At 34.5% G+C, this 22906-nt stretch overlaps 1 long non-coding RNA gene across 3 annotated transcripts in view; it reads left to right on the forward strand.

Annotated features, from left to right (window-relative positions):
* The first annotated feature begins 9500 nt into the window (after positions 1–9500).
* Positions 9501–22906, forward strand: part of LOC135415956 (uncharacterized) — a 153267-nt gene continuing 139861 nt past the window's right edge. For 2 of the 3 annotated variants that reach the window (XR_010431363.1, XR_010431361.1), the window contains exon 1: positions 9501–18985. This is a non-coding gene — a long non-coding RNA (uncharacterized LOC135415956). The remainder of the gene's footprint in view (positions 18986–22906) is intronic. The other variant, XR_010431362.1, reaches the window with a different exon arrangement.

Raw genomic sequence — 22906 nt, forward strand, 5'->3', positions numbered from 1 at the left:
TTTTTGTTCCTTTCCCCCTGTCTTTTATTTCTAGAAATCATTTCACTAGCAAGAATACATTGAAACGGCAAGTTTTATGTAGGTATTGCAAAATCTTACAGACTTTCAAACTGCACTTGTATGCATGCATAGACACGCCAGAGTCAAATGTATGACTTGTGCTGTATGTCTTACTGTAGAGTTGGTCTGGGGCTTTTTTGGAATTCTCTTGGCATTGCTTGAATTTTGGCAATTGTGCTCACCTTTATAGGGAGCAGCCACATTTTTAATCAAGGAATTAAAATGTATAATTCTTTCAGCTAATTGCTAGTGAATGAGTTACAGATCAAGAATAATTCACAAACCCTATTCCACAGATAATGATAAATTCTAGAAAATTTCAGTCAAGTCACATGTAATTCCTGAATGAAAAAAGAACTGAAACAAATCAGGAAACCAGTTTGTTGTGAGTACTTTCTCCTCTTTCTAACAGATCTGAAATTTGACTGTTGGAGGATCTAATATAGCACAGCGAACTCTGGTCCTTGGCATAGTGAAGGTATTTGCTTAACTTTTGGCTTCTTAAAGTTACCTATGTTGCCAAGGAAACAAGATAATGATCTGATCTGTATGACAGAAAGTTCAGGATGTAGCCCACTGTCTTCTCTCACTGTAGCTTACTACCTTTCAGCAGCTTCCATTTGCTAGTCAGGCTAAAAACGCATAACATGACTGCAGCATTGTTTCTAAATAAGATGACTCTCAGTAAAACTAGCAAAAAGCTTACAGACCCATTTCAAACAACCACGCTAAGTTAAACTGAGACTCCTTTTCTTTCTAAAAGTTCCCAATGGACAGAATATCCTTTGAATTCAACGATCATCTCACAGACCTTTGCATAGTAAGACATTTTTCACACGAGATGTCTAGCTATCTGGATACAATTCAAAAAGAGGCTTATGCTTCAAAGAGCAGGAAAGCTGACTTAAGCTTTAGATTAAATACCAAAATCTCTTATCCTTCCATATTTGTCATATGTTATAATCCTTGCAAGAGTGGCCTCTGCAATAATAGAAAAAGAATTCTAAAGATTGGCTTGACAGATTAACAACGGCATTATACATAAATGGTGGTTAGGGAACAGTTATGGGGGTTTTAAGTTTTATAAATGAGAAATGCTCATTTATATTAAAATGTACATGAATTTCCAATGGGAATGTTTCCTGACATAAAAGTCTTACTTCTGAGGACTGATTTATTCTGTCGCACATATGAACAAGAAACTCCCCCTGGCTAGTTGCCAGGGCAAGGACATATACTTTATGGATGCGTAATTCTAAAGAGGTTGATTCTCCTTCCAATTTTTGTCTTGTCAAAAAAATTGCCAGTGATAATTTTCTGACTGCAGTTCTAGGAAGATACTTCATGCTATATCTATAGTTTGGCTGTAGGTGTGAGGGCTTATACACTGTGATTAAACTCTAGAACTTTTTTCCTTTCTATTACCTGAATTAGTTTAGTTTCCACAATGAAACATTATTCCTTTAAAATAGACTTTTATTTTCCTGAGATAATCTATGATTTATTTTAATGAAAACATTTGAAATTGATTCACTTTTGGATATTCCTCTTTAAAAACCACACTGTCAAAATACTAATTATACAAGCTTGAACTCCATCTGATTCCAGTGTTAATTTCCATAATAAAACACTTTTCATATGTGTCACTGATTCATAAGGAACTGTTGCTTTTATAAAATATAAATAAATATAACTCCTTGAGGTATTCTCCAAAACAGACACCTCTACCTTAACACCTTCCCTCTAAATCCCAGAATTATGCTGCCTTGAAAATGACCTGCAGAATCAGTTGAGAAGCCCTGGGAAATTCATTATCTCTGGGAGAAAGAAAGGTGTGTACTCCCTCTTCCCAGCATCCTCACTTGCCTTCGCCTTTCTCTGTGAGTAAAGAGGGTGCAGATGATTCAATTAGTGAAGAAATGAGTCAGTGGTAGAAATAAACTTAAGGAAATGTAACTTTTATGTTTCCCTGCTTAAGTGTTTAGCTGCACAGAGGAAAATTTTAAAGCAACATTGTTTAGATAAAATTTCATCCTTATCATAATAGATGTACTTCACCATAGATTTTGAGATAGTTGGAGTAATTATTTTAAAGACAATTATATCCATTACTATTATTATTATTATTTCTAAACTGAAAATGGAATTATTGTATGCTTACAATAGATATTAAATACATAGTCTACATAAATTTTCATGTGCTAGGATGTATGTATAGAAGACCAATAGAAACTACAGAAAAAGACCACATGAGGGATGCACATTACTAACAAACATCAGTTATTTCACAATTAACACTATTTTTCTGGTAATTTTTCTTTTTTCTTTTTTAATATATTTCTATACACTAGATGAAATACATTTTTGTATGAATTTTGTTTTCATAAGTAACATCTCACTAATATACCACAAAGAGGTGCTCTAAACCCACAGTAGCTATTGAGAGCTACTCTACCAAAACCAGATAGAACTGCTGCAAGCTCGCCTCAAGGTAGGAGTTTCTGATTTTAGTACTCTGTTTTTTAAGAAAAAAATAATTCTCATGGCAGTCACTGCGATAAAACTTGTGTCCAGCGGTAAAAACTTAAAATAATGAGATTCATAGCTGTCACCATATTAACAAGTCAGAGGAGATTTATTCCATAGAATAGATTTAGGCAGAATACTCAGCTATCCATCATCTTATTTTTCATAAATAATCTATTCAGTTGAATGTCTTTTTTCCCTGCAGTAATAACTATGTAACGAGTGAGTTGTTTGGCACAATTTTACAGAGGTTTCTGTCCTGATAACTGTGGTGCATGTGTTTAAAATACCATTTTTGTGAATTATTCTGTTGACTAAAGCTTCTTTACTTGCACATGTAAAGATGAGCATATATACAAGTCTTCATAATCAGGACTGAAGAAACAAATTTCCCTGGAGATCTAATTTCTAAATCTTCCTTTAATCTAATTGAAATTAGTTGTGTAATCCCAGTTTTAACAGTTTTTCTGAATCCCATCACCATTCTGATGATCAGAGAGGACTAGTGTGGCTGAGGCACAGAACTCTGAACACTGCATTATTCCTTGTCTGTATCCCTTCATACTAAAATAGATGGGGATAAAACTTGATTGCAGTCTCTGCAAGAAGTATATGGCTTTGAGCTATTCAATCAAAAGAAGAGTCACCTGCTGTAATGGCATCATCTGGGGGGTCTTCATATAAGTCTACATTTACATGGAGACCATTGAAGTAAAAAATCTGAAATTCTGATTCTTCTGGAAAACTAAACCTACACATAGCACTGAAGAAATATTTTTCCATTTTGAGTTTGGGGAAATCTGGATCTGAATCGAGATGAAAGTTTATAGATCAAGTTTATTTGGAAGCAGCACTTGAACAGCCCCTTTTTTTGTCATCATTTATTTCTGAATATAATTTAGAAAGTGATGTACGTAATACAGAATATGTCCCCTTCTGATCTGTATTCATTTTGTCTTATGTAAGCTAAAGTTTATTTCTCTATTGGATTATTAATGGTTCTCCCTATGAACCTCTTTGCTTATGAAAAGATATGTTTCATTGTCAAGACATTTGAATTTCAGTGTCAAAATTTAGCTTTGTATTTGTATTCCAATGTGAAAATATTTGGATACTTTGGAGCATTTAAATTTGAAAGTTTTCAAAGGAGATTTGCATTTTGTTTCCATATTATTTATAAAGAATTAATTCTGCATTTTGAAAGAGTATTGTCTACAGTAATCGATATTTATAAATGTGAAGGAGGGAAGGAAGGAGAGAAGGGAGGAAGGAAGGAAAGAAGGGAAGGAGGAAGGAAAGAAGGGAGGGAGGAAGGAGAAAAGGGAGGAAGGAAGGAAGGAAAGAAGAAAGGAAGGAAGAGAGAGAGAAAGAGAGAAAGAAAGAAACAGAGAAAGAGAAAGAAAAAGAAGGAAAGAAGGAAAGAAGGAAAGAAGGAAAGAAGGAAAGAAGGAAAGAAGGAAAGAAGGAAAGAAGGAAAGAAGGAAAGAAGGAAAGAAGGAAAGAAGGAAAGAAGGAAGAAAGAAAGAAAGAAAGAAAGAAAGAAAGAAAGAAAGAAAGAAAGAAAGAAAGAAAAGAAAGAAAAGAAAGAAAGAAAGAAAGAAAGAAAGAAAGAAAGAAAGAAAGAAAGAAAGAAAGAAAGAAAGAAAGAAAGAAAGAAAGAAAGAAAGAAAGAAAGAAAGAAAGAAAGAAAGAAAGAAAGAAAGAAAGAAAGAAAGAAAGAAAGAAAGAAAGAAAGAAAGAAAGAAAGAAAGAAAGAAAGAAAGAAAGAAAGAAAGAAAGAAAGAAAGAAAGAAAGAAAGAAAGAAAGAAAGAAAGAAAGAAAGAAAGAAAGAAAGAAAGAAAGAAAGAAAGAAAGAAAGAAAGAAAGAAAGGAAGGAAGGAAGAAAGAAAGAAAGAAAGAAAGAAAGAAAGAAAGAAAGAAAAGAAAGGAAGGAAGAAAGAAAGAAAGAAAGAAAGAAAAAGACTTCCAAAATGATGCTCCTGCCAATATGTCCTATATTTAATAAATGACTTTTCAACCCATTTTGATTTTTATTTCAGCAGGCAGTACCCTTCTATAATTGAAATATTATTTGTGCTAGTCAAAGTCTGCATGGTAATATAATTGTTTTGAGAGCTATACAGCACTGGAACACAAAATTTGCTTTGGGAGACTGGTAGATAAGTAGGAAATTCAATCTGAATTCTTAAATCTAAAATATAAAGAATTACTGTACAGGTTCTAACTAAACACAAGATAGATGAAGCACAATTATTTAAAGAGAAGAACAGTAAGATCAGAGATACTGAAAAAATTTGCAATTGAAAGAATATAAACATCAACCTTAGATATAGATTTCAGACTGTACATATGCTTCAAGTATATGAATGATCATACCGTGTTTGAATTTTTGCCTTGGTACCATCACTGCATCTCTTTTTAAGTCCATATTAAGTATTTTATTCCATTATCTTTTATGTCTAGATGCTTGCTAATTGAAGGTTCTTTAAAAGCTGCAGTGAATACTCTATGACTATAGAAAGCTCAGGCTGCATTGCCCGAAGTTGCATTAAGCAGAGCCTCATCAGCATTCAGCACCACTGCCATAGCGTTAAGCCTGGAAGAAGTGGGAAAAATTACCTACTGAAACATAAGAAGAGAAGATGAAAAGAGGTCAGCTAGAAGAAAAAAAGGCACCCTATTTCTGTTCTGAAGCGCCTTTATCTAATGGATCCCCTTCCCAAGCAATGTTGCAAATGGCAGGTGATGTGTTCTGCAAATAGATCAGCAATGTCACCTCTTAAATTGCACTTTTTGGCATTCAGGTGTTAAAACCAGTCAGCTGGTAGCCAGGCTTTATCTAAGGCTGTATTATAGAAAAAGAGTATATGTTAGATCATCTAGCAGCAATTACAGTAAAACACCTCTGGCTTGAGCCAGAATCACTGTTACTGTTGCTTCCTGCAGTGAATTCTGTCACTATCATATTTGCTTCCTTTTTCACTCCCAGGTGTCAGATATACTTGGCTAGGATTATTTTGCTGGGCTGAATTTGTTCCACAACTTCCCCAGAAACTGAGGTGATTGTTAGCTTTCTGACAGTTCTCAAACACTGAGATCTCAGTGAAAAATTGCAAAGATATATATCAAATTGTATTTTAAAAGGTATTGCCAAAGACATTAAATAAATTATGAGATACCCATTGTTAGACCTGCTCTAGTCACAGATGTAATATTTTTCTTCTTCCATTTTTTTTCCTTTTGCCATAATGATCACTGCAGCAAGTTGTAAATGCAATGAGTTCCCCTGCTATCCATGGAGAGAACACAGAAATTGATTTATGATATTAATTTATGGTATTGTACTGTGCAAAGTTCAGGTGCAGTCATAAAGTCTTGCTAGTTTCAGAAGTCTGTAGAAAGAAAGAAGGGAAGGAAGGAAGGAAGGAAGGATAAGAAACACTCAAAGGAAGAAAGATTAGAAAGAGATTGAAGAAAAACATGTTATATCCCTTCTCACATATAAAAAGCATAAGAGAAATTTTATGTGCACAGATACTCTAACAGAATATTCTGTTGTTATTTGCAGTTTGTATAATTCTTGCTCATCTTATTAATTACCTAATATATTTGTATCCTACTGCTACTGCCACTTATTGTTTACTATTTGCATAAATCAATGTGGCTTATGTATTAATGTTCAGTCATAGTTTAAGTCTTGTGTAGCTTCATGAATTATTTTCACAGGCTATCCAAAGAACTGAGAAATGCTATGAGGAAAACCTACCGTGAGGGTCTGAGCTGGGGAACAGAGATACTGTCTTGGGAGAAATATGAGGCAGTGATTGGCTGAAGCACAGTTAAAGTTGACTGGATTATGTGTAGGGGTTGGGTGGTGGTGAGAAGGCTTGCAGATGCAGGGGAGAGAGCCTGAGGGAACGCAATTTGTTAAGGAAAAGAGGAGAAACAAAAAATTTTTCTTTATGTGAAAAAAAATCTTCACATAAAATGAGGAAAGAAATAAGAAGTTCTCTAAGCCTTTTCTGCTCTAGCCTTTCCCCTACCCTTTAAGACAAATCACTGTCTTGGTTTCCTAGGTATAATGACATCTCTGTGCTCTTGATGGCAAAGGTCCTTTGCTCCTACATGTCTTCATTCAGTCAAGGCCTGACATTACTTAGAAGGCAAAAGAAGAACATCATTGGTGCAGAAAAACTGCTTTTCATATCGGCAAGAAAAGCAGATTAGAATTCTTTGATTTCTCATTCTGTCAACAGGTGTAAAAAACTAGAGGGATCCACAGGTCAAGTCCTCAATAGGGAAAGTGGTTGCCTGCCGTCTCCCCAAAAATGCAAAGAAAATACACACTGTATTGTAGGAGAATGAATTAAAAGATTTTTCTGTTAGTTCACTGATGTCTTTGTAGAGTTGCCTCAGCTCTAGCAGCAGTGATAAAGCCTTATTCCAAGGCAAAGATCAAAGCTTATGCTGGAGCTTAGTGATTTTTGCTTTGTGATTTTCACTTTGTGATTTTCAACTCTCGTTTAAGTAACTGATGAAAATAGCATAATTTTTCAATTTCCAGTTCATCTTATCAAAACCTAATTTTTTGTTTTGGCTCATACTGTTGCCACTTAGACTTTGAAGAATAAAAATTACCATAGTCATAATGCTGTCAAACTTTCAATTGTAAACATACAGGAAATTTTTCCTTCCCCTTTCCCTTTCAGTAGTTTCTCATCTCTATCCAAACCAGACACCTGCATTTTCAATAACTGTCATTAATAAGAAGTATTTTCCTTCTGGTCTGTGCTCATTTCATCCATTGCAACAGCTCTCTGTTAGTAGAGGGACAGAAGAAGGGAACCCATACAGAAGTGTTATCAGAGCCAAGAGTAAAACATGTTTAGGCCCCCAAAAAATCCAAGTTTACTCTAAACCATACAAAATAGAAACAATTTTGTGACTCTTTTGAAAAGTGGATGTCCTGTTGTTCCATTTCTGTGTCATGTTGGTTTTGCTTTCTTTTTTTTTTTATGGAAACATTATTTTCTCAGATACTGAAGTATCATATAGGTAATTTTTAAATCAAGTAAAATCAAACAACCATCTAATCAACTAGATGAATGTGATTGCCCCAGGTTGGTTTAATTTCATATTTCAATACCTGGCCTCCATATAAATATTTGTCTTTTCACTTTCTGCAAAATTTACATGAAATTATTTTTAAAATTAGTTTAAGTTAGGTAATGAATAAAAAAAAGGAACTAAAATGTAAATTCAAAAAGGTTTGAAGCTAATATTTTGAGTTTAACACAGTTTCAACAATTCATGGATTGTACATGATTTGTGTGGTCTGGAGTCTTTTATGCATGGAACAACTACACATGTGGATGATCTACAAGTCAGAATCTATGAGGTATTGATGCTGGAATGAAATTTCAGTATAGGAGCCATGTGCAATGAGCACTGTTCATATTTAAAGTGGATAAAAACAAAATCTAAACTAGCTTTTGATTCACACAGAAACTTCATTTTACTTACAGGGAACAGGGATTCTTTGAGCAGCAATGACATATCCTTTTTTATGAGGTTGTTCTCTGACTGGCTGAATGTTACAAGAAGATCATTCCCCTAACCAGACTCAGTGCTGCTTTTTCACACTATTACATTAAGTAATTTATTTCTACTGAATGAAGATTCTCTAAAGAAAGTTATTAAATCTACATGCATCATTTGATACAACAGAAATGAAGTCCCAGCAGTAGAATACTTTCTTAGGAACAATGTTTTTCAGTGTTCATGAGCATTTACTTTCAGTAGGTGTTTGGCATCTCTGTCTATATGTGTTTTTTTAACAATAAGTTACTGACATCCTATGACAATGTCTTAAACTCATCCAACTTTTCCTATGAATTTTAAAATATAAAAGCAATAAAACGTATTTATTTATTCTATATTATATATATTATTTATGTCAAATAAAATATATATTTATTAAATATGAACATTTATATAAAGTTGTGGCTTGCTAAATAACTGAGGATGACCAACATATTTCTACTTCCACTAACTTGTGAATCTAACAAGATATTGACAACAATTACCAAAATTTCTACTCTTTATTCAGAACAAGTTTTTCTTTCAACTTCTTCGAGCTAACTGAGGTGACAGGAAGGAAAACATGCTCTTTATAAAGCTGTTCCAGTTACATGAGTTGGTACACTGGAAATGGGACCAGTGGTTTTATCTAGCTCAGATAAAGAGGTAGGGTGAATCATTGAATCTCATTTCAAATCATTGATATAAATATTAGAGCCGATTACTACTACTCTTTGAATCCTCGAGGACTACAGCTAACTTAGATTATTGCTTCCTGAATATGTCATCCAGGAAGGGGAAATGGACATTACAGTCCAATCCTCTACAATGAAGCCATATTTTAGTGTGAAAGTCTGGCCCACAGAAGGACTTTCTTTACAAAGAAAGTATGACTTTGTATATGAATTTTCTATTCTGATTTTTTTTTTTTCCCACACGTACCAATAATGCACTTTAGTATCTTCCGGGAAAGTACTAAACACAGGACTAACATCTGTTACTTGGTAAAAATACTATTCCTGATTCTTGCTGCTAAGTGAGGTTTCTTTTTTTCTTTACCCTTGTACAATACCACAAATGTAATTCAGTGTCTCTCTGAAAGCAATTATTTTCTTCTTTTTTTTTCTTTCTGCATGAATTAGAAACTTCACTCACCTCAACTTACATTCCTAAGCAAAGAAAAATGAAATCATATAGCTGTGTGCCAGCTGCTGGCACCTGATGATGCACCATTGCAGCATTCAGAATAAAATGGGGTCTATTTTCAGTTAACCTGAACTTAATATGTACTGTGAGTGAGTCAGCAGCATGTTCTTTATAAAGCAAAGTAGTGTGGCAACTAGTTTTTGAATGTTGGAAAACATTATAACAGTTTTAATAATTTCTAAAATAAAAGAACCTGCTCTTTTCAATTGCTGAAAATGAATGGAGAAAGACACATGAAAAAGGGGAAAGAGTTTAAGAATCCACATTTGCCACTCCTGTCCAGTCTTGCCTTGCCTTAACAAGCTCCTGACAATCTCTTCGAAATACGGGTATACTCTGAGAACCTGTTCTTGGCTTTGAAGGTACAAGCACACTGCACTGCGTATCTTATGCATGTGACTTCAAATGCAGTAGCAGATTATAAAAGGTAAGTGTCAATGCAGACTCATGTATCCAAGGAGAAGCCTGAACTCTCACAATAACTCAAGTATACTAATATTTAAATAGAAACTTTATATCACTACTGTGCGATAAGATGAATTGTCAGGTTGCAAAAACAAATGGTAATAACATTACTGAAGAAATAGTAGGACTATGAAGTTACAAGGTATCATAAACCCCAAATTTTTTAATACCTACTTCTGTTTTGATTTGAATATATTTTATGTTGAGACACTCAAGGCCTGTTGAACTGGACCACAGCCAGGAAATGCCTGTATAGACAGTGTGCTCAATAAATACTATTGTTTCTCACCTACACTGAAAACTCTTTTTGATTAAATTAACAGAATCCAGGATCTTATCTATTGACAATTTAAATCAGTGTGTTCTGATGTAGAAACAGAATAAGCAAAGTAAAGAAGATACTCCAAATAATCTCCATTCCATTAAGATAAGGTGCCATTGCTTCACTCCATTTTGTCATTTGCTTAGGTAAGTTTGTTTGCTTCTAAAGGTTAATATAGATAGCAGATGAATTATGTGTCTGTATTTCATGAAGGGGGAAAAGGTTCTGAGTGATAATACATAAGGTGTAGAAATTAAAAATTCCAAACAGGAGAATTCCAAAGGCTAGTTAATAATATTGAGAGCTGTTTGCTTGTTTGGTGTTTTGGTTTTTTTTTTGTTTGTTTGTTTTTGTTGGGTTTTTTTTTTAATCAGTACAGTTTATATTTTTAAACGGTTTTTTTTCCTGTCTTATTCTTTTTTTCCAAAGAAAAATCTTATGTGGCATACATACAGCAGATTATTTTGAAACATATTTTGAAATAACGGAGTGTAGATTTTCAGGAAGCCTGAGAACCTGTGTAAATCTGGGCAGAGTGTGTTTCTCCTGAATGCAGAGATCCAGAGAAATTCTGAATTGATATAGAAATTAACCAGCAAGTGCCAGGAACAGTACAACTGCAGTGGGGGGAAGCTTTGGATGAACAATTTTGCTTTTCAGAAGAGTCAATTAAGTGCCGTGGAGCGTACAGCAACTCAACTGCTCCAACACTCAAGCTGGCACAGTTTCAGTGACAGTGGCATCTACCTCTACACTGCATTGCAGTAAAGAATGTAAACTTTAACTTGAAATGAGATTGAAGGGGCTACGAGCAAGTTGTGACTTGCCTAAACAAAGAGAATTTCCCTTCATTTCTCTAGTAGCAATCACCAGTGCTATTTCCATAAGGCAAAGTTGCTGGTGTAAGAACTACTTTGGCTGAGTTTAGGTCAACTAGTTTACCTCTGTTGGGAAAAATACAGCATGACCACATTCATTGTCAAACTCAGATAGCAAAGGAACCAGAAATTTGGCACTTCATGTACTTGCCAAATGATGCTGTCATTTATTATTGTACGTTACTCAGGTTTTACTTTCTGAGTGATTTAATTTTCTTTTTCTCAAGAGAATTTCTATGGAAAAGATTATGGGAGAAACTTTGCAGAGCTACTCTTACTTTGTACCTTTCTTCTAATATAGTTCATTATCAACCTTGAAAAATGTTTGATGTCATAAATAGTAATGTCCAGCACAGGAGCTTGAGGAATAATATATTTATTTTTATTGACCACAATACCGCTATAATTTTCTACAGGCTGATGCTAAAGGCTTTTTATTTTAGGTTGAATTAGCTGACATTTCCTTTAATACTCAAAATTCTAAGAGTGCTTTTCCCACCAAGGGTACCAAAATTCAGTATCCCATCTGGTTTTCAAGTTCAAGATTTTTTTTCCTCAAGTATATATGCATTGAAAAAGCTACAAACTAGCTACATGTAAAAGATTAAGAATGAAACTCATGTAATTAAAGACCCATTTTGCCTGTCATTCCAATGTAAGGTAAAACAATGCTTTGCCCTTCTGTTGATTCTTCTCTTTCAACTTTCACCTCTTATTTTGAAGAATTGTCTAGCATTGTACATTTCAAATATAAAATTGTTAATATGGAAGGTAAAAATTTAGAATGAGACAGAAAAGGTATATACCGTAGCCAAAAAGGTTTGAGGAATGTAATTTCATTGATATTAGTCCATACAATCCTGTTCATCTGGGATGGCACGTAGGCCTCTAGGATTTATTATTAATGATTAAAACTCATAGCATGGCATTCTTTTTTTATTGTCCTTTACAACCTGTCATAACATATTCAGTCTTTCTACATGACTTTACAATCTGAATATTTGAATCTCAAAAACTTTAGTCCCTGGCGAGGTTCTAGGGAAACTTCCTTTTCCCTGATGACATACGTAAGAAATAGACTTCTCAACAGAAAAGGACTTTGATTGGCAGCTAAAATAAAAAATTAATTCGAAGTATTCAAGCTCAAAACCATCTTCAGGTTGATGGATATGGCATTATACATGAAATGTTAGCAGATCCTGATTTAGGATAAAGCTGAGCATGTGCCAGAAAAATAAGTATTTTTTTTATTAATCACACATAGTCAAAATCAAGTTATGGTCTAGGGATTACAGAAACAAAAAACACAAGGAAAGGTGTTACAGGTTTGCTTGTTTTAAAGAAATGACCTGGCTGGGAATTTTTTCCCTGTCCCAGTGTGAAAGAAAAGTGTTGAATGAGGCAGAGGGAGGGAGAGGGAGGTAGCGGGTAGCCCCACATTCCAAGCTAATTGTCTCAGAAGACAGTGGGGGGGAGGTGAATTTTGCTCCTGACAAAACTGCTTCTTTTTTTTTGCTCTTGTCCGGGACTCAGGGAGGGATTGCGTGGACAGAAAAAAGCTCCAGGTTTTCATCTTTGTTTTTGGCCAAGTTGCCTGGTTGCCTTGGCCCCGGTCCGCCTCCGTTTCCCTCAGCCCCAGCCCTGCCCACTGTCTGGTCTGCCTCGGATTTCATCAGAGAAGCCAGGGCCATCTGCGGAGAAACTTCTGAGAAACTCCTCCGTTCCGGTATTGGCAGCAGCTTGTACCCATCTATGAAGCGTGGGGGAATCCCAGCCACAGCCAGCCGCCGACAACGTGAGTCCCCCTTTCCCCTTTTCTCCTTCCCCTCTCGGCGTGTGAGGGAATCTCCCTTCGGCTTCTCCCGCCCACCGGGGCCCCCACGCGGCGACCCCAGAGCCCAACAGCGCCCCCTGCTGGCCACCACCGAGCAACTGCAGGCTCTGCTCCACCAGGGACCCAACAGCGCCCCCTGCTGGTCGTGGTTAGAATTGTGCCGAAAGGCAAAAGACTTTTTCTTTGGGTGGGAATTTGGGTGCAGGATTGTAGTTTGTTTTTTGTTCTTTTGGTGTGCTACCTATACACATATATGCTTTAATAAAGGTCTGCTTTCTTTTTCTTTCTTCACATTTCTTCCACTGGACCCTCTTAATTTTGGATTTACAATTGCTTAGAGGGGGAAGCTTGGTCTTCCTCATAACTCACCCTCCTTAGCAAACAGTTCTGTCTCGTTAAATTGAGACAAAAGAATACTTTGAGGATATCCAAACTAGGCTGTTGGCCTCTATCCAACTAGCATTTACTGTAACATTGGATAAAGTTGGTAAAAAAGAAAGGAAAAAATAATGAGTTTGCTTCTTGGTAAGAAAATAGGAGACATTGGAAGATTAGGATAATATGAACCTGTAAACTGACGAGGGTGTTAGGAACTGGGAAAGAATGAGGATAACTGAATTTAAAACTTGTTTGATTCTATCTGGTGTCTAAGTCAAAAATTTTTTAAGGATTCCAGATTCCTCAACCTGGTATCTTTCCTAATTCAGGAGAGCAGATGTTCCACACCAATTCTTCCATTTTCTTTTATTCATGCTAAAAAATGAACCTAGATTAAGATAAGAGAATGAAATTTATGGCATATAGTGAATACAGATGCACTTTATTTCCTGACTTTTATAGAGTAGTAGAAAGTTCTCTTTTTTAAAAAATAAAATAATGTCACTGGTTTCTACCTCCTCCAACTCCTGCTAAAATCAGAAGATAAATTTAACAAATACACTATGATTCCAGTGCTTGTCTACAGAAAAAAAACACTTCATTTTTTCTTTAAAAAAATGGAGAAGTTTCATTAGATTATTATTTAAACTCGGCTCAGTCTTCCTGGAATTTTCAAATTGACTGCTGAAGGACAAATCTTTTATTTGTAATGTTTTTACTTTTCTCAAGTTCTTATTTCTGCAGGGAACTCTGTAGATAATGTTTTTTTCATGTAGATATATTCAGAGACAATAAATATTTTCTGTATAGAAGTGGCTGCATAATGAGATATTTTCTTCCTCTGTTGTGTAACTTGATACCAAGATCTGCCAATTGTCATGTTATGATTTTGCTTTGAGATATTTTGTTACATTTCTTTCTTTGCTTTGAAATCAACATGATAGGTTTGATACATATAAAACATTTATACCATTTAATAATTGCAAAGAGCTTTTCTCTTTGTTATTATTGCTGAACATTTTTAGGCGTGGTTCTGTTTTGCACTGAATTCTGAGCATAACCCACCAGATGCAATAATTTATGCCTGTAAGAAATTAGACTTGTGAACACTTATTTTCTGAACATTGTCATAACTAGATTTCTGTAGAGTTCCTTCTAATTTACATTAATTTTAATTATTTTTTTCGGCTCATTTTCCTTGCACAATTCAGCAGGGACAGCATAGAAATTAAGTCTAAATACCGATCTAAAAATTGTTATATTCAGTCTTCTCATTTTTCAAGTCTACTATTTTACAGATATTTGGAAATAAGTATAAAATACTGTTTCTTTGAAAAAGTAGAACACTAGAGTTCTTTATAAGCTTCCCACGACCTTTCATTTTGGAGTAGATTCCTGTATGAGACACTTCTGCTGGAGTGATTTGATTCTGCAGAATAATATAGTTCTTAAATAAGAGTATGAATAGCTTTTCTTTTTACTTGCCTGTTTTCAATCAATAGAAAACTTTTTTTTTAGAAGAGTTTAGTTTATCAACCAGTGTCCCCAGTTCTGTGTAGAAGTGTCAGAAAACCAAACTATATTTGTAGCTTTTATAGGCCCGTAACAACATTTGAGGATGCGTCATGAACAAAAGAACAGCTGATGGAACATTTGCAGGATGGGCTAATGCATCCACAATACAGTTTGCTCATGTATGAAAAAAGGAGAAATGAAAAAATTGTCCCTTTTGTCTATCTACAATAGAAACTCCTCTTTAAAAAAGAAACATCTCTTATTTAAATTTTAATCCATCAACACTTGGAGTATCATGAAATTACACTCATTAATTTTGCAAGAGACACCAAACCTGGGGAGAGGTGTAGGGAGTGGACCAGGGCAGGGCTTCTGTTGAGAGGGACCTCATGAGGGTGGAGAAATGGACTAATAGGAAGTTTAAGAAATTTAACAAAGACAAATGCAGAATCCTGCACCTGGGAAGGAAGGCCTCCTTGAGACAATGCAGGCAGGAGACTGACTAGCTGGGGCACAACTCCATGGCAAAGACCTTGGGGCTCTCAGGAAGAAAGTGACCTAAACATGAACCAACATAGTTTCCTGGCAGCAGAGAAGGTCCTCAGTATCTGAGGCTGTATTCGCTGAGGTAGAACCAGTATTTTGGGAAAAGTTATTATCTGCCCTGTACATGGCATTCCTTAGCCCAGACTTAGGTACTATGTGCAGTTTGGGTCTCAGTTTACAAGAAAACTTGAGTATGATTTACAGGCAAAACACTGGTAAACTCCACAGAACCACCAAGATAATTGGGGTGTGGAGCACATGCCCTGTGAGGAGGTGCAGAGGGAACTGGGGTTGCTTAGAAGGAAAAGAAGTGGCTTGGAAGGGACCTGATAGCAGCCTAACAATAAATCTCAGGAAGACACTGACCAGAAGGCTGGATTTATCAGTTTATTTCCAGTAGGAGAACTGTAATATGAAACCAATGAATTTGTAGAGTAGGGTTTGTCTAATATAATACATAGAAAATTGATCATAAAATTATTGTACAGTAAATCTTTGCTGAGTTTTAGGTAGGTGTAGTGTCTGAGGAGTGCTTCATTTGTTCATAATTTGGAACATCTAATTTTAATTTCTAAGAAGTCAATAGTAATCCAAAATAAAATGAGACTGAAAGAAGTCTTAGTGAAACCTTTACGTGGATATAAAATAGTTTCTTATTTCTTTTATCTGGAAGTTTTGAGCAGACAAGTATTTTCCAGCATAGCTATCAACACTTCCAAACAACTGAAGAAATAACATAAACTAGCACAAAAAAAGAAGTTTCCCATACTCACTGTGTTTTCATTTAATATTCTTGATGTTAATAAATTATTTCAATAGAATGTAATAATAATAGATTTCTCTATGACAGGAGCAAATTTTCATTTAAAGCAAGACCATCCATTATAATCAGAGACACAGTACTTAAACTGAAGATCACCACTCAGTTAAAATAAAAAATAATGAAAGTGTCATCTTTAATAGAAAATGTCACATGAATACATGACAAGTGGTTCATATTCAAAATGTTTTCTCTAAGTCATGTATGTAATTTTAGATTTTAGAACTTAAAAAGCACTTTACTGCTTTTCAGTTGCCATGAGGCACTACATCTATATTTTTATTTTTATTTGACACATCAGAGTCCATAAGGCTACTTAACTGTATGTTTTTTTTGACAGTAGACAACCACTGAAACAAATATGCATTAAATCTACAAAGAGTAATTACAAATGGAAGTGGGCAGACACAACTTAAAGTTGCGTTTGATTCTAAGGACTTCTGCAATATAGAAAATTTAGAAAGGGCTTTGAGTCGTCTGTGAGTATCAGTGTGACCCTGAGACTAAATACCAAAACCTTGGGCAACACAATAATAAAATAAAAGATAAAGATTTGTGACTCCATTATTTGGTACAGATTTGTAAATGAAATATTGCTGTCTCAATCAAGGAGGCTAGCATAATATTTGCAACGATGTGCTCAGGATTATGGAAATAGTGTGGTTTTGACTATAAAAAGTTTATAGAGAAATGAAAAAAAGTACAATACCTATTCATCATAAACCTGTGGTGAAACAAAAAGGGTCAAAATTTTTATTTTTATTTGTCTATTGATCATATTATGTTACCTATTACTTATTTAATTCTTGTTATAAAGAAGGATATGAATCACTAAAAATCATAATAATATATATTTTTTTAATCTGGTTCATTTCCCAAACACATACAAGAGTATTTTTTCTTCATGAAAGTGCCTCACCTCTCATTAAATAAAATGCTGTGATTTTTCTCAAACACCATCTACAACATTGTCACCTTTTCTTAACTTTAAAGCAAAATTATACCAAATAAGATTAGTGAGTAATATATATTGATTGATGATTAATTAGGTCTTCTAGGAGCAAGTCTGCTCACCAAGTATATACACCATGTATTCCAGCATCTGTTGTTTTAATTCCAGAGCTGTGTAGGGAATGTATTACCTTTTTATTCAAACAGAAAACATTAAGAGGACAGTTCAGAAAGACAGAGAGGGAGATAGCACCAGGACCCAACAGTACACATTAAAGCTTTCTACGTAAAATGAAAAAATGAAGTTGATTTACAGGTCACAAAATGGCATAATGTCTCATTGTAATCTATATTGGAAAACTAGAAAGTGACAAATATAGCTTAAAGAAAATGTAGATCCTGGGGAGAACAGTCCATTAAACCATGCAATACAACAGAATTGCTTAAAATGATATCTTAAGAGGATTGTAGAATGATGTAAGTAGGTACATACAACATGCTAGAGAAAAACAACCTGAACACCAGAAATCTTCTACATTTTATTAAAAATTTTAGAGCATACTGACAAGTTGAGGCTAGAAGAGGCAAATCAGATTTTATGATTTGGCCTTTTTTAAAAAAATAAACTTTATTTTAAAAGCAATCTTTGGTAAAAGTTTTCTTACAGAAGGTCACTAGTTAAAATGAAGAATGCTTACAACAAGGAGTGAAGTTCCAACATGAATAGAAATACAGCACAGCAGCAGAAAGTTAAACTGGTAGTTGTAGACAAGAATAATCGTAGTAGAGGCCAGGAAGAGCTCCAAGTCCTTGCATCTGGACCCTATCAGTTTGAATGCATGCATCCCTAATTCCATTTAATCAAGTTCTGTTCATATACTGTACACAGAGTTAAAAATAGTATATTTGCACTACTCCTCTGTACTGACGCTAGATGTTACAGGAATATGACATAAAAGCTACAGCTGTTAGAGTTCTCTGATTTCTCTTGTTTAACAAGAAAATTATAAAACATATTCTGGTTAAAAATGAGAGGAAAGAAAAATATAGCCAGGACTAAAGACTGTCATAAACCCATTTCTGAGTTGCTTCAAAATCTAAACCAAGTTCAGGAGGAGACCTTCAACAAGGTGATCTTAAATTTCAAATTAACAATGAGAAAATAACAATTAAAAATAAAAAGAGAGAGAGAATGGAAATCAGTCTGTTAGTGTGTTTTTCCCTCCTAATTTGGGTGTTTTCTCAGCTTTCTGTATAGAGCTGATATTGAAAACTATTTTTTTAGAAACAGGTTTGAAGCGTAGTGTAAGGAATAAAAGAAAAAAAGTCAACCAAACAAGCTCTGCTTAATAGGGTCCAGATAGAGTAATTCCAGGGTTTCACTCTGTTTTAGACCAGAGAATTAGAAGACTATGTAATTCCGTCCACCCAATGTGACAATGCTCCATGGAAATGTGCAATTATATACTTATGGTTGTCTATGCTCTTTATTTACAGATATAAATCTCTAATTAAAACTATTTTTATTGAAAGCACCACAGATAAATGTATACAATATATGAAGTATTAAATCGAGACATTCCAATATTTAACATTGCAAAAATGTGATATTAGAAAAGTAGTCGTAGGCATGAGGAACTACTAAGGCATGAGGAACATATTTTATTTCAATTTTATGAATAAATCTGAAAAGCTATCCTAAACCTGGATATCAATTAAGAGAGTGCCACACTGAGAGCATAATCTCTACTATAAAACCTCTCAATTTCTAATTTCTGTTTCCTAATATTTCTGAAAGATTTTGTCTCTTCTCTCAGCACTGTTAGTGGGCATGCTGTTGATTCGATATCCTTCAGTCTATGGGCTTCTCTGAAAAACCTGTGGAGAATACAGGAACACATGAGTTCCACTGCAGTCAAGAAGGGATAAAATAATTTGTTGGCATGGGCATATTCACTGCTACCTTGCTTTATACCTGATGTTGTAGTGTTTGGTGACCTTCCTTCAGCACCAACAGTTCCACTTTCCTAACAGAGATTTGGATAACACTTTGAAAGCTTGGGTCAGGTTATTTAGGAACATATTGACAATTCTACTGTCTAACAGCAAGGTCAAATCAAGGTGGTATTAACAACAAATGCAATACTCACAGCCATCCTGGGCCTCAGAGGCAAGGGGCAAGTGAATCAATGTTACCATATCCTCAGGCACCACCAACACTTGACTAATAATGCAAGTTCGAGTGATGGGATGGAAAAAACTGAGATCTATGTGTCAGAGTCTTAAAAATTTCCCACTTTAAATTTCTACTGTCCTTAGACATTACAATGTTTTAACATGCATATCTTTAATCTTGGCATTTTCCTTAGATTTCAAAAACTATTAGTGTGTGGTGTCATGTTTACAGCTAAAATCAAATAAAAATGCATCAACGACATATTGTTGATTTTATAGTCTAACAGTCAACATGAAGTCAGAAACAAAATGTTTTTTTGACATATTCTGTAGGATAAAACAGCATTTATATTATGTATAAAAAATAGAGTAAGCCTCTAATAAATGTAAATACTATATTCTTTTGGGTTTATACTGTTCTATTTTAGAGCCATAGCTTTGAACTGTGATTTATATCTGTCCCCTATTCATCTCACCAAAATTTTCTTTTAGATAAATTTTGTCAGATTTGCTATAGATATAGCTCCTTTTCCCCCCAGTTCTAGCTCCTTATAGTGTTTTGTCTTTTTTTTCATGTGAATAAAGTATTGCTTATTTGGGCTTGGGAGAAGTCTTATCAGCAATTATAAAAGCCTGGCTCTCTACTGTCCAAGGAAAGGACAAGGGCAGTGAACAGAAACTGAAACACAGTATATTCCATTTAAACATAAGAAAAACCTTTCTTTATGTTCTGTGTGGTCAAGCATGTATACAGGAATGGCCAAGATCTCTAGAGGTTTCTTCCAACTGATTTTGTAGCTCTTGGTGTGGTGCCAGAGCTTACTGTGTCTACAATGAAGTCTACTGGTTTGCGTCACATCTTTCAGGATAACATACGCTGCATTAGCACCTTAATCTTAAAATTACTACACTTTGTAAGTCATCTCCTTTTTAACTAGCATATTTTTTCTGAATCCCAGTGAAGTACTTTAGAAGACCTTGTTAGAACTGTCAAGTGTCTGTTTTAGTTAGAAGTTACAAGTGAGTAAAACTCTTTCCATAGCTAGGACTAAAGCACAATATTTGCATTAGAACCACAGAGAAAAATCTTCTAATCAACTTAAATACAGCAGCTTATCTATGTTTGACTCTCTGTATACAGTGATGAATTACCACCAATAAATTTATTTCAGCCATGTTATCCTCTCTGACAAAAGAAGTGTCACAAATTTCAGCTGGTCTTAGTAGTTAAGAACTCCAATGATTTTAGTTGTAACTTTGGGATGTTCAGATACAATTGAAATGGCTTAATCAGCACATTTTCATGCTACTTAAGAAATGTATTTTTAGAAAATACAATATAAATAAATATTGGTTGGATTTTAAACTTGACTGTTATTTATATGTTCCTGCACTTTGTAACATCCACTTTCATTAATGTGGTGGACAGGAGAGATAGCCCTTAAATATTATAGGAAGCAATTTATATATGCTGTGTCACAAGTGTGTTAATTACAGCCTGTAAAAATGTTTGGCTCCCATGTTTAAGTCCAAATTCTGACTAAATAACTTCAAAAATCTAACTGACTCCAAAGTCTAACCAACTCCAAAGTCTAACCAAACACTTCCAAGAAGGATTTATAAATTTATAAATTTCCAGAGGAGGTATGAAAACTTGTAGGGCAGATTAGGCAGCCTCCAAGTAGGCCTGGATGCGTTAGCCCTTAACAAACTTTACAGGGCAGTGCAGAATGTTACATTATTGATATCTGTATTTAAAGAACTATCAAACATAGTGGACACATGCTTGATTTAGAAAACACTTTTTTGTGTATACGGGTAGATTTTATCTTAACTATTTTCTGTCTATGTATTTCTGTTGTTTTTGTAATGGTGGACATTAGCAAAAAGGAGTTTTATTGTTTTTGCAACACAGTTCTTCTCCAAAGCTATAATTCTCAATGTCATTGCAACAGTTTGTCAAATAAATTATCAAAATAAAGGATTATTAAACTAAATCATGGGGCTAAGAAAGAAGATCATAGAATCAGAGAATCATCAAGGTTGGAAGAGACCTTCAAGATCATCAGGTCCAACCATCAACCCAGCACTACCAGTGTAACTCCTAAACCACTAAACTATATAACCCAGTGGTTATCTATAGTCTTTACTAACTGCAATATTCCAGGTAGGGTTAATGATCAGTTGTGGAACCAGTGGCTAAAATACAGTGAGTGGAAGGCTAAAGCTTTTTTAAGACAATTGTTGTTAGAGTAAAATACAAAAACTTAATCATGGAAACTTCTTTTTTATAAATTAATATTTCCAGTTCTGAAGATTTTCCATCTGCATCTTTAAGATGTGATTCCTGTGGGAAATCTAGAAAGTGTTTCACAGTAATTTTTAGAACTGCAAAAATGTCTTTGACATACTGTATGTTCTTTAATTTGCTTTGCTGCAAAATTTAGACTTTTTTTTTCATATGCATTTCAATGAAGTTTCATCACTCAAGTGTAAAGAAGAAGAAAATTTATGGTCACACATCTATTATTCTGTAGCAGAATGAATTAACTTGACTTAAAAATTGACCCATCAGCTTTAAAATAGGCCATGAGTCTCTCATCCAATAGTGACACAGTTCCGAAGACTTAGTACCTTGGAAATTCTCCCTGCAATCTGAATTACACCCTTACCTTTTTTCCCCCTAAACTGAGAAAGAAAGAAGAAAGAGTAGGATTCATTATGAATGAATCCATATTCATCAGGAGGAAATTTCTTTGGAGCATTTTTAATAGAGATAGGCCTGGACTCATTGGCCTAGGCAGGTCTTAAAATGCTACCAAAGTCACTTCTCTACTCTTATGGACCAAAGAGGAAAACTAGAGAATTTAGTCCCACCAGCCTTCAGTCCGGTTTGTGAACATAGAATAATATCTTTCTGAATCATGTTAGGAAATCCTGTTTAGGACTGTACATCATCATTTTTGTGGTCTTTGAAGATAAAATGTGTTCTGGAAGGAAAAAGGAAATTAAAAGCTCCAGCAATTAATTCTTTCCTCCCAATATTCTCTTCTTGTGACTTTTGTGTCCAGGTACACAACATAGTGAGATTTAAATGGTATATCATTGGAGCAATAACTAATTTTAAAAATTTCAGGTGAAATTTTAGAATTAATTCTATCAGAAATGACATGTTAAATTACGTATTTAAAGAATTTGATCTTAGTGAAGAAATTGGACTCATGTTGTAGGGTCATAAGATTTGTAACACTAAGAAAGACAGACAACATCTGTTGTTAAAACTGTCTGCAGATTCAACATTTAAACTTAGGTATCCATGGAAATGTTAATATAGTAAAATGCAGTGTGAAGGAAGATCTTATTTCTATAAGATGTGCAAATGTCATTTGAGTATCAAAACATTGCACCAGTGTCATTGTGCTAAATTGTTCCTGGTCCTCAGGCCCTTGTACTTTCTTTGTTTCTGTATTTCAATCATAGAATTTCTTACGTAATTTTTTTAAAAATGTATTTATTTTCTGGTATTTCAGATATGTTGCATTTTCTGTATATGTAGTATAATCTTGTTTTATTGTAGTAACTTAGTAGCTTCCTTGACGTTTAGTATTGCACAACATAAACATTGAAAAGGAATAAAGGAGAGGGGCTA

Source organism: Pseudopipra pipra, chromosome 6, assembly GCF_036250125.1.
Source record: "Pseudopipra pipra isolate bDixPip1 chromosome 6, bDixPip1.hap1, whole genome shotgun sequence".
Taxonomy (NCBI): Eukaryota; Metazoa; Chordata; class Aves; order Passeriformes; family Pipridae; genus Pseudopipra; species Pseudopipra pipra.